The sequence below is a fragment of the Mytilus galloprovincialis genome, chromosome 4 (genome assembly GCF_965363235.1).
Source record: "Mytilus galloprovincialis chromosome 4, xbMytGall1.hap1.1, whole genome shotgun sequence".
Lineage (NCBI taxonomy): Eukaryota > Metazoa > Mollusca > Bivalvia > Mytilida > Mytilidae > Mytilus > Mytilus galloprovincialis.
In genome coordinates, this window is record NC_134841.1 from 76,988,574 (window position 1) to 77,007,850 (window position 19,277).

General features: G+C 31.4%; 1 protein-coding gene and 1 long non-coding RNA gene across 4 annotated transcripts in view; one reads left to right on the forward strand and one right to left on the reverse strand.

Annotated features, from left to right (window-relative positions):
* Window positions 1-19,277, reverse strand: part of LOC143072991 (1-phosphatidylinositol 4,5-bisphosphate phosphodiesterase epsilon-1-like) — a 139,184-nt gene that overhangs the window by 116,530 nt on the left and 3,377 nt on the right. Inside the window, exon 1 of one of the 3 annotated variants that reach the window (XM_076248198.1) lies at window positions 10,979-11,125. The exons of the other annotated variants lie outside the window; for them this stretch is intronic. The gene's annotated coding sequence lies outside the window, so the exon portion shown is untranslated. Of the gene's footprint in view, window positions 1-10,978; window positions 11,126-19,277 lie in introns of those variants that run through there. 3 annotated transcript variants of the gene reach the window in all.
* Window positions 13,152-15,544, forward strand: LOC143072990 (uncharacterized). The gene is made up of 3 exons (XR_012977367.1): window positions 13,152-13,346; window positions 14,106-14,312; window positions 15,278-15,544. It is a non-coding gene; the product is annotated as an uncharacterized LOC143072990 (long non-coding RNA).

Genomic DNA, 19,277 nt, shown 5'->3' on the forward strand with positions numbered 1-19,277 from the left:
CATGAAATTGATATGCATTAAAAAATACAAAAAAAAATGTTAGAATAATGATAAAAAATGGCAACAGAAAACCTATAGTTCATATATGGCTAAGCCTAAGGGAGGAAGAACCTTGACAGAAATAATAGAAACAAGTCATAATAACAGTAATAAACTGATATTAATAAAATTGATAACAATAATGATAGCAATAATAATACATGTAATTGAATAATGATGAAATTAAAAAAAAAAAAAAAAACAGTAACAATGACAATAGTATAAACCTACAACAAAACAATCTAATAGAAATAATGATATATCAAAATAAAAAAAAAACGAAAAAGTAATAAAGATAATGGGGATGATGACAAAATTGTTAATTACAAACACAACAACAAAATAATTATAGTAATTATTGTTATTTTCAAATGATAAATAAAGGCGACAGTAGTATACCGCTGTTCGAAATTCATAAATCGATAGAGAAAAACAAATCCGAGTTACAAACTAAAACTGAGGGAAAGGCATCAAATATAAGAGAACTACGACACAACATTAAAATGTAACACACACAGAAACGAACTATAATATAACAATGACCATAATGAACAGAGACATAAAAACAACCTTTATAAATCACATTGCAATGGTATTACACGTCGCTAGTCAGCAGTTTTGTCAGTTTTGTTTTTTTCTGTTTGTTTGTCTTATTTACTTTGAGAATGTGTGACTCCTTCATTTGTTTTCTCTAAGTAACTATAGCTTTATTAACTATGTGTTTGCTTTTATCATACATTTGTATTGTATAAGTTCTGAGAGGACTTATTATAAGATGTAGTAATACATTTTTGTGTCCAATCCTATTGCTTGATTATTGCAATAAAGTATTTACAAAACAAGCATGTATCTTATAACATTGATACCAAGTTGCAATATACATATATCTAATAACTCACGTTAGTGTTAAAGTACTACATTTTTGAAGTTGAGTCAAAGATTGTGCTAGTGTTATTTGATAAGCCGTTGATGCTCTACGCACAAAAGCAAAGGCAAATGGTGTCAAAACGGGATTAGGAATGAAGAGCTAAATGAGTAAGACATCAAAAATGTAGTTTTAGCAACACATGATCATAGTCAAATGCAGTCAAAACCGGATTCGGTATATTTAGAGCTAAAATTGACATCTGAAATGTTTTTTTAGCAACACTTGATTATTTAATATGTCAGAAATAATAGACTTATCGATCTCGTTACATATAACGTTTTACAAATATAAATAAATTATGAATGACAGCAAACACGCAATATTTAAAAACACAAGTTGTGCTTTCAACATACCAGTAACGTAAGCTCGATCGAACCCTCACATGGATTTACAATTGTCGCGAGCAACAGGTTAAGTTACTGCAAAGGAATTTCATATCAATCTCATTTATTATTCAAAATCAGTTTTTGAACTTGACATCTTCAAAGCTATATAATAACTTATTCTTGTGAGAGACAGACCTTACTTTTTCCTTTCCTGACTAATGTATGCAGTGTAGAATATGTTATGCACACTCACAGTTTTTTTTTTATATTTCTGAAGGCATAGTTGTTTTCCGATGATTCTCGTTCTTTGGACTGTTCACTAATGTTGTCTCGTTGATATTCTGACATACCGTACAGTAAGAAAAATTTGGTGGTTATGAAAATCAAATAAATAATAATAATACAGACTAATTAAAAAAATCAAAACTATAAATTATTTGAGCTTTGAAATTGTATTGATATTTCACTAAAAAAGGCATTAGAACCGGTCAATCTCAATCTAGTCGAGTAATTGAATAAAAAAAACCGGAATAAACAGAGCAAAATAACATAAAATGCATCTGAAAAAGAGCTTTTTTTTTAAATTTAGATTATGCCTACATGTGTATCGTTAGTGCTGTCTGTAAAGTTCGAATCCATTTATAAGGATTTGTCCAGATTCCCTGTTTCACGGTTATATGATATAAAGTAGGAATTTATATAAACAGCCATCGAGATCAATCTAAATCAGGGACCTATGATATTTGTTTTTATCTGGTTGCCAATCTCATACATGTCGATGGTTTAATTTTACATGCTCAACATGTTATAAAAATGTCTTTATAAATCTTGACGTCGACAAATGAAATATAAAAAGTCTGTTCCTATGGAAACGTTATTAAATATAAGATTATTCATACTTAATTGAAACAATTTATATTTGCAAAATTATTTTTTATATATGACTTATTCGAGATAAAATATAAAGTCTTGTAATTAGTAGGCACTAGAAAAAGTAGAACAACATGTACTTAACATTTGTAACGGATTATTGAGTTTTTTCGCCAAGGACAAAATGTAGAACATGCCAATCATTGATGTCTTTATATCTTTTAATATATTTGCGTAACTAGACTGAGGCTATTAATAAAAATAGGTTAATTCTTTTGATTTATGTGTTGAAGTTAATTACAAATTCTTTGGAACTGACATCTTAAATCTATTATAAGTAGTCAGAAATTATTGACAAACAGTTTGATTATTTTCAGTATTCGATAGCCGTCTTTTTTTCACTGTGTAATATCCAAGAAGGCAACAACGCAGATTATAAACCATAATATACGTGGTATCATATGACCAGAACCAACCTTCAAAGACTGCAACCAAATGAAACAATAAATCAAGAAAATCGGAATTCACTCATACCCGTAGCCGATGGGTTCTCACTACAGAAATAAAAAAAAAAAAAAAATACTTGATCAAACAAGAACTTAACACAACATCAAACCAGAACTATAGACAACAACTGACGTGTTCTTAATTAGGAACAAACGCAGGGAGTAAAGTAATCCACCTACATCTCAGACAGGACAAACTATTTTTGATAAGGGATGAAATTAGTCTATACCTCATGTACCTTTAACTAGTGAATGTACCAGTCTACACATAATGAAATAATGTCCTTTGTTATCTGCATTTTTTATTCCATGAAAAAATGGTCGGTTTAGTTCTGAATTTGATAACCAATATAAACATTATTTGGCTGCAGTCCTTTTGCGCAGGGGCAAGCAAATGCAGTGTGTTAAACGTTTATACGTGCGCCAACCTTTACACTAACATGAACCAGTATTGTAACACGAAGTTCGAATAAAGATGAAGACTTCGTGCAGCTAATGTAAAATGTCTAGAAGATGTTTTTACAGGTTTAACATTCAAGTGTTAACTTGTTTGAAATGCCATTATCTATATTCAAATACATAAAAAAGGAAGAAATCATTCATGTGTAAATTGACATAATCGATTATTTTTGGCGCAATTGATACTATTCACTGTGAAAACTAGTTGCACAAACTCATTTTTGGCGCAAACGGTTTTAATTTTGAATAATTATGATATACAGAGGTTGCCATGATTTCAGTTTAAAAAAAATACATGACATTTAATATTTGCGGAATTTAAGTTATGAGACGGTCAATTTAGAATTGCTAAGAATTTTTTGATTTCAGAGAGCAACTTATCTCATCCGTATATGGAAAGAAAGAAATTATATGTTCAAGGTGATCTTTTCTCGAAGTTCGATAAACTTCTAAGACCAAATCATATTTTGCACACTTAAATGTTTTTAAGGTCGGAATCTGTTGTTATTTTATGGAAAAATGGGTATTAAAATCTTTTCTGATAACAACTGTAGACTAGCCAAGGCCAGATAAAAAGAAATCGTAAATAGAAACTTAAACCCGATAATGACTGCATTTCATTATATCTATTTGCTAATTGCGTCAACAATGGTACTAGCTGATGTAAAACATTATACTTAAAAAAAAAAAAAAAAAAAAACTATTTGGAATGAGGTCTACAGAAACCCTTTGATTTAGAATAGAAAACGTGCATTTGACATATACAATACCGGTATAAGCTTTAATGGACATCAAATTATAACATGATGGAAAACTTAAAGTTGATCAATATATAGATAAATTATAAATGATATTCACAGATTTGTCACATCGTCGCTTTCAATATCTGTTCAATCTATAACGAGGTTACCGTGTAATTTAGATGATATTGTTCGATAAAAACAAGCTATTATAGCTATTACAAACAGTAAAAATTATCTGCACTAATGTTTCATGTAGTAATATAAGGCCTCATTTAGAGGGTATTTATTTTTGTATAGAGTTTTGTCCAAGGTTGTTAATGTTCCAATTTAAAAAAAAAAAGTCAACGACGATATACCATGCTTGTAATTTAGTACGCCTGGAATCCGTTTCGTTTTCATCACCTTTCAGTAAAAGCATCTACACGTTGGTTGTACAAACTTATTCAAAATAGCAGGTTTAATGTTTATGCCAAATGCTTGCTTCGTCTAAACGACTAAAAAAATGGCACTCCACTATTTTTGTACTGTTTTATTCTCTCATATCATTTATTAAGTGAATTATAAGAAATGTATATAGAAAAATATTGTTAAACTTCACTAAAGTTTTGCACTGTCCTTCTATTTTTTAATTTGTTACAAGTCATTGCATATATGCAAAAGAGATTGGTTGTGGTGCAGTCAGTGCAAATGAACAAGATGGTTACCAATAACATGTAATATAACAATATAAAAGTTATCTTCATTAAATTTATTCAATCAAATTTTGATTTTAAAGTTATAGTCACTATCTCTTTGAATTGTACATTTGCAAACAAAATCATTTTAGCAAAATTTGGTTCCGCCTACCTAAAGCAGGCAAAATAGCGAATTTTCTTTTTTGTCTGTGTCCATTAATAACAACTGCCTTGAGGCAGCATGTAAGACTCATAAACGCCAGAGGTTCCTGACTTGGGACATGCGCAAACATTCAGCGGGCTTCAACATGAATGATTCAGCTTTTCATAACCAAAAAAATGATCCTAATTCCATTTTCATTATCTAGCGTAATAAACATCAGCATACATTGCATTTGATTTGAACCATGCAGAGTAATAATTTTTAACATACATTAGTTTTCAGTTAACTTTTTAAAAACATTTCTGAATTACTTTCTTTCTTCTTTTTTTTTATGTCAGATTTCAAAAACCTATCTGGAAATGTAATGCAATCCAATTTCTAAAAGTAATAAGGGTGTTAAATATATCTGCATTAATTGTCAAACAATTTCTGTACAATTAAGAAAAAAATCAACTAGACACATACATATGTCTCTGATTTAGCTATATAAAATGACATTATAAATACTTAATGAATTTGAAAATAGAAGCAAAAGGATATCCGTGATCAATTTGTTCCTCGTTCATTGAAGAAAAACATGTCGGGTAGGTGTTGGAATTGGTTTTAAATTACGTAATTATATATTATATAACTACGGAATTGTTTCATTTTATTGTTGAATTGAAATCTATTTTGACATTTTAAATTATTAAACGTTAAAAATCTATTCCGAACGGATCTTTGAATGTCAAATATTAATTTTGTTCTCTCTCTCTCTCTCTCGGTAAAATGTGTGATTAATTTTTCTCCTCGATTCTTTTTATTACGGCGTCCACATACAACATCTTTAAAAGTTATCAATTGCAAAAAGTTCGTTTAAAGATTTGCTACAGACAAATTATTTTGTTATCATGTATACATGCAGGTTACACATACAAATCTCTTAGCACACTAACAATTCACGACAGACATTTGGATGGCCCGGTTGTGAAAATATATAATTTTTCGGATAAAAAAAAAATACGTTTAGAGCAGTAAAAACTTTGGAAATAGTTTCAAGCTTCGTAAAGTATATTGTCGAGGATACATGATATGCTTGCCAAGAAGACAACTTTCAATAAGAGTTAATATGAAGTGGTATTAAGCAACTGTAGCACTGTGACTGTCATAACATTTTGTACATTTCCAGCACTGTTAAGAGTACAAATGTATTTCCCTTAGGCATGGTCGATGCTTCATATTCTATATGACCTCTTTAAAAATAGCACAGAATGCAAATATTAAATTTATACTTTAAAAATATGCAATATGTGTTTAATTAAAAGCTTCAATATTGAATGTACTTTTAACAATTGTATTAATCTGGATAAAGTATTGTTGGTGCTGTTAGTTGATACGTTTTACTAGATTAACAAAACTCGATATTAAAAAAATGATATGATATGATTTTCGTGCATTAACATATGATTCTGGTATATCCTTCATTCGTCATACACATGACTAATAGTCTGAGAAATCTTATCTTTTTAACGTCAGTGTGAACGCAAATAACCAAAAGTCTGAGAAATCTTATCTTTTTAACGTCAGTGTGAACGTATTATAACCAAAAGTCTGAGAAATCTTATCTTTTTAACGTCAGTGTGAACGCATTATAACCAAAAGTCTGAGAAATCTTATCTTTTTAACGTCAGTGTGAACGTATTATAACCAAAAGTCTGAGAAATCTTATCTCTTTAACGTCAGTGTGAACGCATTATAACCAAAAGTCTGAGAAATCTTATCTTTTTAACGTCAGTGTGAACGCATTATAACCAAAAGTCTGAGAAATCTTATCTTTTTAACGTCAGTGTGAACGCATTATAACCAAAAGTCTGAGAAATCTGATTTTTTAACGTCAGTGTGAACGTATTATAACCAAAAGGGTATAAACTAAGCAGCAAAACTACCCAATGCCATACTTGCCCCAGAGTGTAATGCGTTTTAAGTTCATTTTCAGTTAGCGAGACTGGTAATTCAATTTTAGTTCACATCAAATTGAAAATATGGCTGCTAAGGACTTTAACTTGATTTTCATTGTTCAGCACCCTGTTAACCAATATTGATAGTTTTAGTGTACTCTTTGGATGATATAACTCACATTAGATTAAATTATCTTCAAAATTATTTATTTTATGACGTATTGAAGTGTTCTCTCGGCATTTGCAAATGGTGAAAGTGTACTATTCTGTTCATTTTGAAAATTAAATTGAAATGAACATTATATAAATTATATAAATCGAATGCATCCAAAGCGCCTTTCTGGAGTGCAAAAAACTGAAAGCCGAGGATCGGAATCAAAACCAAACCAGTTGAAGAGCGGTATGACTAATAAGACTATATCAAAAGGACTTACAAATTATAGTCAAATCCATCTAAGATTGACTTTGACTGAGGAAGTTGGAACCGATATTTAGTCAGTAAAATTTTACCAATTCATAAACCGATAATTTAGTAAATTTATTATTGAAAATATTTTGATTTTTTAAAAATAACAGCAATAAATATATGTATGATAAAGGTAAAAAAAAAAAAAAAAACAAAACAAATTCACGATATTTTGGTAAATGTCTATCAGGAAAACATGCTCCACAAAATTAATGACGACATTTGCAAAGATATATTTATATTTGTAGACAAAACATGCGTCTTGTGTACACAATTTAAAGCCTGGTAACTTTGATGAGTTTTATTTTGGTTATCAAATCCACTTCATTACTATGCCATTTTTCAAGTATAATAACATTAACGGTACACCCTTTACTGCACCAGATGCGTATTTTGACAATAAAAGTCTCTTCGGTAATGAATGACGAAAAAATAGTTAAAAAAACTATATACCGGTGGAAGACAAGAGCTTATCAAACCAAAAGGACCCAAAATATAACCAAATACGGATAAGGACTTGTACATGTATGAGGAAGATAAGTGTTAACATGTCCAACGTGTGTACTTTTAAAAATCGTCATTGTATTTTTAAGCAAATATGAGAAAAAAATCTGAATCCAAATCTCGACTTCAATAATTTAATGAAAGTTTAAAATCATTATTTGCTGATACAGAGCTATGTTGAACTTCTGGGAATAGCATATTGTAAATTATTCATTGACTTCAATATTTAAACAATTCCTGGTTTCCAATCGAGATTAATTACAAGTATGTCAGCAGTACTTCTTGCGAAATTTCTTTGAAACGAAATGTATCCTGACTGCGGAAAGCAGATGAAACAGCCAGTGAAAGAACCACCACAATTTAAAGGTAATTGGAGCCACTGAGTTTATCCATGATAGTTAAATAAACTCATCATAGATTCCAGGATTGAAATTTAGTACTTGCGCCAGACGAGGGTTTCGTCTATGAAAGACGCTCCAATCCAAAAAAAAAAATTGAAAGGTCAAATAAAGTACGAAGTTGAAGAGCATGGAGGACCAAAAGTTTCTAAAAGTTTTTGCCAAATACAGCTAAGGTAATTACTTTTATATAATTGGCCATTTCTTTAAAAGTCCGTGTATAATAAACACATTTTCTCTTATAGTCTGTAATAGTCCAGCCCTGGCCTCAGTGACTTTTTTTTGTCAGTGACAACAACTATTTTTTTTTAAATGAGTCTCTGAGGCCTGGGCTGGACTAAGTCTGTAACTGTTCATGAGTTGATACTTTCTTTTTAGATGATTTTTTTTTATTTATGTCTAACCGATACCAACATTAAACTACGACCAGTATCGTTTCATTTCAAAAGTAATCAAGACGTTCCTCTATTTATTTTTTACTAGGACACTCCGATTCTAAGAAAACTAACAATTAAATATAAAAATAAATTCGTACAAAAACAACGAATAATCTTGAATACACAAAGAAAAGATAAAAAATAATGTTGGATATCAGATTGAAGCCGATAACAGAAAAAAAAAATACAACAAAACAGTACCGAGAAAACATGACTCATTAGCCTTTTGACACTTCCTTGAGTGTTTAGGTGACTAGTGAGCTGATAAATAAACAGCTCATAAATTAACCAAGGAAAATATTCGATAGTAAAAGATAATTTTATTGTTTTAGAGATGAAATCCATTTTCAAACGTCTCTAACGGGAAACATAAACACTAAACTATTGAAAGCAATTATATCTTAAATATTAAAATACACCTATATGAAGTGAATACAAGGAAATATGTTCCTGACGGGATAAAGCAATATCCAATCAAGGCGTTTAGATAAATCTTAACATACTTAATCCTGTTAGAATAGAAAACAGGATTAACAAGAACTAAACAATATTCCCAAGAAATTACTATCGAGCAACAAAGCTTTTATCAGTAATTTCATTTTGAAATACTCTGAAGTGTGTCTTTTATGACGATGAAGTATATCATACCTCACAGATCTAGACCAATCAAATCATATCTAACTTAAATTTGGCAAAGAATTGTAAGATTTATACATTTTCACAGTAAAAACTTGTAAACCGAAAAATTATGATAATATTATAAAGGGAAAATTATCGAAATGCAAAATAGTGTTTTTTTAAGAATATGTAGCTCTCAGTTTATATTTATACTTTTTTAAACTCAATTTCAGATAGATCTATATTTTACATGCATTCCAAAAATGATATCGTTGACTTCCCTATACATACAATTTGAACTGAAGCTGTTGAAATCATTAGTTTAAACATATTTTATTGATAGTGGATATGGAAACAAGTTTTGCAACTTATAATAATCCTTTTCCACTTTGCAGGTGCGAGTGCTGTCTTGTAGCGGCATTAGCCTGCTCTTTTTCGAAATCTACAAGGGTGTCTTTTACGTGCAAGAGATACGGCTTAGCAAGGGTCAGCCATTTATCGCCCCCTTCCGACGGACTATCATCGTTTCCTCAAGCAACTCGCAAATGGTGTCAAGGGAGTGCCGAAAAATTCAGTCCATCATTAACATCATAGACTGCACTATAAAATTGAGAATGGAAATGGGGAATGTGTCAAAGAGACAACAACCCGACCATAGAAAAAACAACAGCAGAAGGTCACCAATAGGTCTTCAATGCAGCGAGAAGTTCCCGCACCCGGAGGCGTCCTTGACTATGCCCATTTGAGCTATGTGAAATATAGCTTTCATTGTTCGGGTACTGCCTTTTCTCATCCCCTTCACCTGTCAAAAACGAAAAAAAAACAGTTTTTCCAATCTTCTTTATATTCTTTAGATTTCACATCTGAGCAAATTTTAACAAAAATCGACGGGAAACTACACGGTAAAATAAAAAAAATTAAATCATTGGCATCTTTTCGCACACCTCGGCAAACAGATATAGATATAATATGCAGACAATACTAGGCTAGCTTGCTGGTGAAAAGGGAAACGTAAAATTGAAAACGGAGAATATCTCAAAGCGACAACAATCCGACCAAACAGCAGAAAACAGCCTAAAGCCACCAATGGGTCTTCAACACACTGAGAAAACTTCCACACTCGAAGGCGGACATCATCTGGCCCCTTTACAAAAATTATAATAGTATACCGATTTGTTTTTAAATTTTTGGTTAAAACAGGCATTCTTAGTAGAGAAGTCAATTTCTGGACGTCTAGTAAAGACTGATAATAATGTTTTTCAAAACTGATACTGCTTTTCTGGACAGATTTAGCATTGCTAGACAAAACGGCCTTGCATCTTCTGCTGACAGGGTGCAAATATTTGTTTCTTAGATAGAGATACATATATTGAAGTCAATATTATATACCAACATACTATATCAAAGTTGTCTGTCAAAATATTTATTGTGTACCAACAGATTATTAAAGTTGCTAGTAACATCAAGGCTTGAAAGACAAATAATATTTATAATGTAAGTCGATCCTAGGTACACATGTATAAACATTAGTTTTGTCCATGAAGTCTGTACATGTAACTTTCTATATACGACTCGACATTACTGCATATGTTTGTTTCATCACAAACAATGGTCTTTATTTATTAAATTACTCCTTCGATTCCGATTTATTTTTCTCTTGGGTTAATATTTCATAAAATTTTAATTTTTTTCTTATTGAAATCATCAAAATCATACGTTTAGTTTTTTTTTATCACACATTATAAGATCTGTGCACCTTTTTTTGTTGCGTAATTGATGCATATTTCTGCTCCTAGATATAATTTGTCATTAAACGAATACATCGATTACACGATGCAGTCAACTTTGGATTGCTTAATCAACATTTATAATCAACAAAGATGGCGCAATTCAAAAACAAAACATCTTACCTTAAATCGTTAGACGAGTCTGTTAATGGAAGAAATTGCCGCAACACATGAAAATTATCACATACACAGCTTAAAGCATACCAATTAAAACGGCATCTTCGTGTTGGGATATTATAACACACATCGGAAAGTCGATATTCCTACTGCTAAAACAAGCTGAAAAGCCGATCATTGTCAGTCTGGTAAAATCAATTGATTTGATAAAAGGTCACCGACAATCATTTCTTTAATCCAGTTGTTATATCTTTGATACATACATTTGATATATTGCATTGCATTGCTATAGCAATTCATATATTAGAACTGAATCTACAGGTGTTCAATGTATTACATCGATATAGATGCTTAGCATATACAATACCTGTTAATAGATGGGGATTTAATTGGAACGTTTTATTGTCAGTTCGCACAATCCATTTTGCAAAATGTATCAGAATATTTTTTGTTGTTGATTTAAAAATGTTTAAGAACTTGAAGATAAACATGTGGAAGGGTGAGAGTATGGTTAACTTAATTTTGTACGTATTTTACCCTCTTTCCTTTATTTTCAATCAGTGGAAAGTGTCACGGATTCAATAGTTTCCCTCGATTTGTTTTTAAGTTGCAGGCTTTCGATCGAATTGATTTGAGGTTTATTATTTATTTTATAAATGGAGCCATTGAAACGCAAACACATACATACTTGCATGTTCTTTAGAAACATTTTAGGAAATATAAAATTGCATCTCTCGTTGCACCATTAAGCGCCTCTTATAATGACCAATTTCACAAAAATCGATAACACAAATTAGAATGTTTTCTTTTGATCATCAAATTAATTAAACATTTAACAAATCAATACAGGTATTTTACCTTCACGCAAAAAGAACAAAATTAAAGCGCCTTCCTTTTATCTTCCGGACTGAAGTTTATTTCCTAAGCAGTTCTTTCGTTTCCAAATTTAGAAGTCAATAAATAGTATTTATTTTTCCATTACAAATGAATACCATAAACTATTCCGAATGGAGTTTCGTTTCACTTTAAATGATATTTATTATAGTTTTGCACACAATTGCAAAATGAAAGATTGCAAATGGCCCCCAACAGAACTATAATGACACACTTAAACGAGTGTCTGCATTTTCATCCTAATTTGAGAGCATATATATACTTTTCTTAACATTCCTATCTCCATAACTTTTATAAATATACAATAAACTTTTAAGTTCAGTGTCAGAAAATATTAAAATTGTTTTGTTTTGGTTGAACCTTCTAAATTGACCTGTATGCATGTCTTTTCTTTCCAATGTTCAGTCAATGTCAGTAAAATATATAAAAATGGAATGAAGCTTAACATGGGGAAGGGAGAGATTTACAGGGCCTTTCGACAGTTTTGTGTTGAATGTGTTGTGTCCTGTACCAAGTCAGGAAAATGGCCATTATATTATAGTTTGTTTCTGTGTGTGTTACATTTAAATAATTTAATGTTGTACTATTATTTCTGTTGTGTTGTAGTTCTCCTCTTATATTTGATGCGTTTACCTCAGTTTTAGTTTGTAACCCGGATTTGTTTTTTTCTCAATCGATTTATGAATTTCGAACAGCGGTATACTACTGTTGACTTTATTATTCAACTAAATTCATATAAAAAAAAGACAAAAAGGAATTCTTAAATAAACAATTCATATGTTTCTACATTGTCCACTACTTTGAATGTGACACCTCGTAGATCAGTGTATGGCACAGAATGAACTTATATTAGGATGAAAACATCCTAAAACATACGCTTGCGCTTGAAAACAGCAAAAAAAGAATAACGGAAATTCGTATATTTCTTTAAGGCAACGTAAATCATACAGAGGCATGTATGTGGTTACATCATATTGCGGGCTCACAAGGCCTCAGACCTCTACCTTATTTACTACCGCCTATGCCTCTTGCTAAAAAAAATTACGGCCCTAGAGTATCATGCATTCTTTTTGATTTTAGTAAAAAATGCATTTCTGAAGAGCTTAAGGTTTTTTGTCTGAGTTTTGTGTTCGAATGGATTAGCAGAAATATTCAAAGATCAGCCATAAATACCCACTTCTCCTGTTGACATGAAAATCATTATATTTTCTTACATTTTAAAAGTGTGACTTATCTTTTAATTTTTATCATCTTACAATGTCAAGATTAAATCTTTAGATAAGAATATATTGTTACAATGGGTCTTAAGTATTTTGTTGCCGTACTTTTATTGTGTTGGAATGAAGGATTTCTTATAGACCATGACGCCCCACGGAAGGTTGTAAAAGTTCTAACAGCAGGGAATGGTGGACATTGGGGGGAGTGGCATCCTCCTCATTACTGTGCAGAAGGGGCATACGCAGTCGGGTTTAATTTGAAGGTTAGTGAGCTTATTTATAACACAAATATTCTTCACAAGTAATTTGTTTGCTCAAATGATGTCCTCATTTTGATTTAAAATTACATTATTGCATTTTGCAATCCAAAAGAACTTTACCTATTTTTTAATTTTTTTTGTAAGGTTTGTTGAGATAATTTCACCTTTTTCTGAACTCTACAAGACATAAACGAATGTAGGTAAAATTGATTCCAAATAAAAAATAAATTTCTATTTAACGAATCATGCATATTGATATTGTTATATTGATATTGTTTTCTTCAAGCACCAGTATTCAATTTGCATTTTTATACTAGTATACACATCAAAATTCTACACGTACGCAAACATTTTCTACATTATAGAATGAAAACTTAACTTCAAATGGTTAGTTAGGCCAAGAACTACTAACATTAAACAGTAATATTTTATTTTGTGTTTCAACGTTTTCTATAATCTCTCCTATCATAATACTCCACAAATACATTCTTCTATTTCTTTCTTAATAATACAAATAACAAAAACAAGGAAAACCAAACAAGTCAAACTGATACGGTTTTAAAACGAATTAAGAAAAAGGTTGATTTTATCGAAGGAAGTGTATAGTATATATACAAATCCTTGTTTTAACCAATTAATTTTTTTATGGATTATTTAAAAATTCTTGATATAAAGCAAAGGCAAATTACTGATAAAAAGGCAATTTTAACAATTAAGCATCCCCCTAAAAAGAAATGCAACTACATGGTATAAACATTGCAGATAGAAAGTTACCAACAGGGCCTGGATGACACTGCTTTAAACGCAATATTGTTAAAATGTGAAACATTGGATGGTCCTCACTACGCTGGATACATAGAGTCAGGAGAAGGACAATGGGGTAGTTGGATCGGCGAAAAACAGTGCCAGAATGTTAATCAAACTCGACTTTTCCTGAATGCCGTTTCACTTCAAGTGGAACCTAATCAGGTAATATTATATATTATGTATACATGTACTTTAGAACCAATTTGACATGTCTAAAGGACAAAATAAAGCTTATCGTTGGAATTTCTGTATTCAATAAAAAAAATCAAATATGTCGAAAAACAAATTTTCACTAGTCTTCGCCTTGTGTAAATAAACTGCAATAAAATAGAGGCGAAGGATACCAAAGGGACATTCAAACGCATATAGTCGAAAGTAAACTGACAAGCCTTGGAAAAAAAGCAAACAAACAAACAACAGTAAACAAAACAACATATAAAAACAAAGAACGAGCAACACAAACCCTGTCATAAACTAGTGGTGCTCCGGATGAGTTAAGCAGACCCTGCTCTAATAAGTAAGAAGAAATAAAGGGGCAACCAAAAATAATAAGGTCAATAGAAAACGGACAACACAATGCAAGGACAAAAGAATAGATGAACAAACAAACATTCCGCAAAACACAACATAGTAAACTAAGAAAACCACCATGGATACCAGAATTAAAATTGTGTTCGCCAGAGGTGCTTTTCGTCTGCAAAAAAATCAACACTGACGTCCAAATCAGGAAAGGTGATAAGATCAGTAAAAGAGCATTCAGGACCCGACATTCCGAAGGTTTTGCCAAGTACAGCTGAGGTAATCTATTCCAAGGGTAGAAAATCCTTAATTTCGGAAATTTCAATGTTTATAATCAGTTAATTTATAATTTTAATCATATCAATGTGAGGTCATGTCAACAAAAAGATTCTGACTACTTTGCTGGTGAACCCAACAAAAAACTTTTGTTATGCGTTCCTGCTTTACTTTTGGCAGCCGCCGTTATGCACCTGGAAAGAAAAACCATTGTCAAGTTCCATTTGGTCTTGATCCTGACAAAGATGATTGCATTTATTGATGACAAATTGAACTTTCTAGTGGTCATTTGTAAGATTTATGCTAAAGAGATCATATAATTCGTATTTCAGCACGGACTTGATGATACTGCTGCAAACTGGGCTAGATTTAAATGTCGCGAATTTGCACAGGAAGTTGATTTTGACCTAGACATCCCCCCTGGACATGGAAAATTTGGCACATATGGTGGTTGGAGCGAAAGTTGTCCTCTGAATTCGGCTATTTGTGGAATACAGAGTCGCATAGAAGGGGCTCAAGGTGGGGGAGATGACACAGCTATGAATGATGCTAAATTTTTTTGTTGTTCCGAAAAAAACAGCAAATAGTTACTGAACTTACTCTGTTGTTGAGAAAAATACAGTAGACCCTTTACCTCACCTTCTCAGTTGTTCAGAATAAAACAAAATTCTAAAATATTGTTCAGAATAAAACTAAATTCTAAAATATAAATACTTTTAACAGTATTGTACTACAATTACAGAATATAACTACAAACAGTTTCTCACTTATTTATTGTACGAAATCATGCCGTAAACAGTTTCTGCACTTTGAACTATATTTGTTTATGAACGAACATAAAAAATTGTCACGAACAAAGATATATTCTAGGTAAATGTATAAGCCAAAAGAAATATATGAAATCTAACAGGAATGCATTTTAAATCATTTACTTTATTATATAAGTTATGTCTAATTTTTCTTCTTCTGATTTTTGTCGTTGAAATGCGTGTTTCGCAGAATACCGAGCTTTAGTTTTATACTAGTGATTACAACCATTTCGTCTTTTGTTCTAATTCCAATGAACTTTCATAATTGACTATTTCCAAAATGAAGAAATCACTCAAATTATTATAACTATATTATGGTATGATTGCCAAAGAGACAACTCTCCACAGGGACCAAATGACACATAAACTAACAAATGAAGGTCACCGTACGGTTTTCCACAATCCATGTCTACTAAGTTTTCATTTGGTCAACGTGAAACAACAGTACAGCAACTTCAAGAATTTTTCAAGGTTATTTTTTTACAACTACAATAGAAAAACATGGAGTTGAACAAAATTCTTATCTTGATCGTGGATACAGAAAGTTCTTGAGTAGCCACCCTCCTTTTTAGTAAAACGTTGCCTGTTTTCTAACATTAACGGTAACAATGTTGCTGTAACAGATGCGTGTTTCGACAATAAACGTCTCTTCAGTGATGCTCAAGGCCAAAATATATAAACATCCGTAATTTGAAAAAAATAATATCTTATAAACCTAAAAGGACAAAGCCGGAAAAGGATGCAGAGCTTTGCATGAAAGAGATACATTCTTTAATTCAAAACAAATTTCAAAAATTATGTAACTGCAAAGTTTGATATTACCATTTTCATATTTTCACATCAGTTCTGAAGTACTGGCTTCTTATTACGACTTCAGATATACAATACAAACACAGCTGAACAGTACAATTGTCTCCTTAATTTGTGAATAATTTCACAAGGTTGGTGACCAATCCTGATAAGAAATTCATATTTACTAATGTGTCGGAGACAGACATATTGTTTTGATGTTGATTACCATCAATCACATTGATGACAAAAGACAATCCCTTACGACTCTGCAAATAAATCTCAAGATCAAGTGAAGGTCAAATCACATATCCAATCATTCAAATGACTAATAACTCAATATGGTCAATGCCATTTTAAGTTAAAGTGCTGCAAGTATAATACAACTGGATAATATTGATATTGTATTGGTGCCGATTTTATAAAATCTCTTGCTATTTGATATAATCGACCACTGTTGACAACGTGAAGTTCAGTTTTTTAACGAATATTAAGAGCGATATAGTATTACTAAAATTTTATTGTTTTAAATAAAATAGTATATACTAGTATGTATCCGACACTTCTTTAACTGAAAGTAACAATTATCCCTAATGCACAAGTTAATGTCCAAACGAGACTAACGAAACCAAATGGACACTGAAACATCATAAGTCCATCAATGACATGGCAAAACATGTAAAACGACGATGTTATAAAACAGTCTCATAAAAAACATATTACAAAACAAAATGATGACCGTTGAAACAGCAACCCGAGCAACAATAGGAAATGCTCTGGATGGGTAAGCAGGATCTGTTCCCTTTTCTGCAGTCAAAATCCAAGATTTAAATGTAGAGAAGAAACGTTAACGTTTTTTTTTCCGGTTTACACCGAAAGTGATTTCACTGTAAATGACAGACAATTACTTTACTATTTTTGGAAGCAAGCATATATACCAAAAGTACATAACCGTACAATATCATCTATTTCTAATTACTTATTGACATTTTTCATTTATCATTCCTAATGGGCGCAGCAACAGTCTAATAGTACATTTATATAAGGGAAATTTGGACAAAAAAACAAGCCTTGTCGTAAGCATTTCAATTGAGTTCATGGTCATAGATATTGACTTGTATAATAATACGATAACAGATAAGCATTGATTTTGTAATCTTTTGTAAAATATTAACTCTTTTATTTCTGATTCGAATTAGTTGTTGACATATTATCCACTTTTCGGGTTTCTCTGTTTACGTAAAAAAAAGAAGGAACATGTGTCCATGGAACACATATGATGTCCCCGTTACCATATAAAGTTATACAGGGACATACCAAGAGAACTGCAACCAAACTGGAACTTGGTCTGTATTTTATAGTAATTTGCATTGTTTCATAATATTAAACCGATGAAAACTAAGCCTAGCCTTGCTGACAAAATAGGACAAAATAGTGTGCCAACATTTAACATAAATGTCTTACAAAATATGACTAAAAACTCGTACTAAAAAGTAAACAAAATAAATAACAAAGTCCAAGGAAAATTCACAACGGAAAGTCCTATAACAAATGGCAAAATCAAAAGCTCTAGCACATCAAAGGAATGGAAAGCAACAGTCAGATACCTGACAATGTACAGGCGTTTTCTTATGTAGAAAATGGTGGATTAAACCTTGTATTATAGCTAGCTTAACTTCCCGCTTGAATGACAGTCGTATAAAATCCCATTCGTAGTTTATTGTCACCAATAAGTGAGCAGCAGCAATAATAGACAATACTATTCTAAGATATAAATGTAAAAAAGTGACTAGGAATCTGGGAATAAGAACATGTGATAAGTGAAGGCTCCGTGTTGAAGACCTATAAGGGTTTGATTTTTACTAATTGTGATTTGGATGGAGAGTTGTGACATTGGCACTCATACCACATCTTGTTATATATATGATTGTCAATGAGAAAACTCTCCACCAGAAACCAAATAACATAGAAGAGAACAACTTAAGGTCACCGTACGTTTTTGAATAAACCCATATAGTTATAGTAAGCTATAACACTGAGCAGCCCCGAAATGACAAATGTAAAATAACTGAAATAAGAAAACTAACAGCACGATTTATGTACAAACAATAAACGAAAAACAGATATGATCAACAACAACATAGGACAACCAATGATTTTCAGGAACAGCAGTTAAAGAGATATTTAATTTTCCCTTGAGATTTGTTCAGCACATATAAAGGTGAACATTTATCAACTGAGATAACTCAAGAATTGCTAAGTATTGTCAGTTCTTCATATGATTTTATATAATTGTTCCGTTTATCCTTTTTTCATGACTTTGGGATTATATATCACAAGGGCAAACTTCCAAACAAAAGCCTCACATATTTAATCTTGCTTTGACACAACATTACTACTTAACTTCTCGCAAACTTATAGCTCACCAACGTCTGAAGTAAAACGACAAACTTAAAAAAGCTTAACCTATATATTAGTAAACTACTATATTAGAAGTAAACACGAAAGCAATTGGTATTTGCCAAAAAAAATACCTCTACAGAGACAGGTGAAAATTTCCAGAGCCTTAGTCGAGAGAAATTTGACAGAAGCATTGAAAGCTATATGTTCTGCAAATACCACTCAAAATGTTATGTACCTAGTCAGTAGTTTGGCAGTTGTTATCTAATAGTTCGTTTCTATTTATGTTGCATTGTTGTTTGTTTTTTGTTGCAGGTCTGTGTTCTGTTATGTC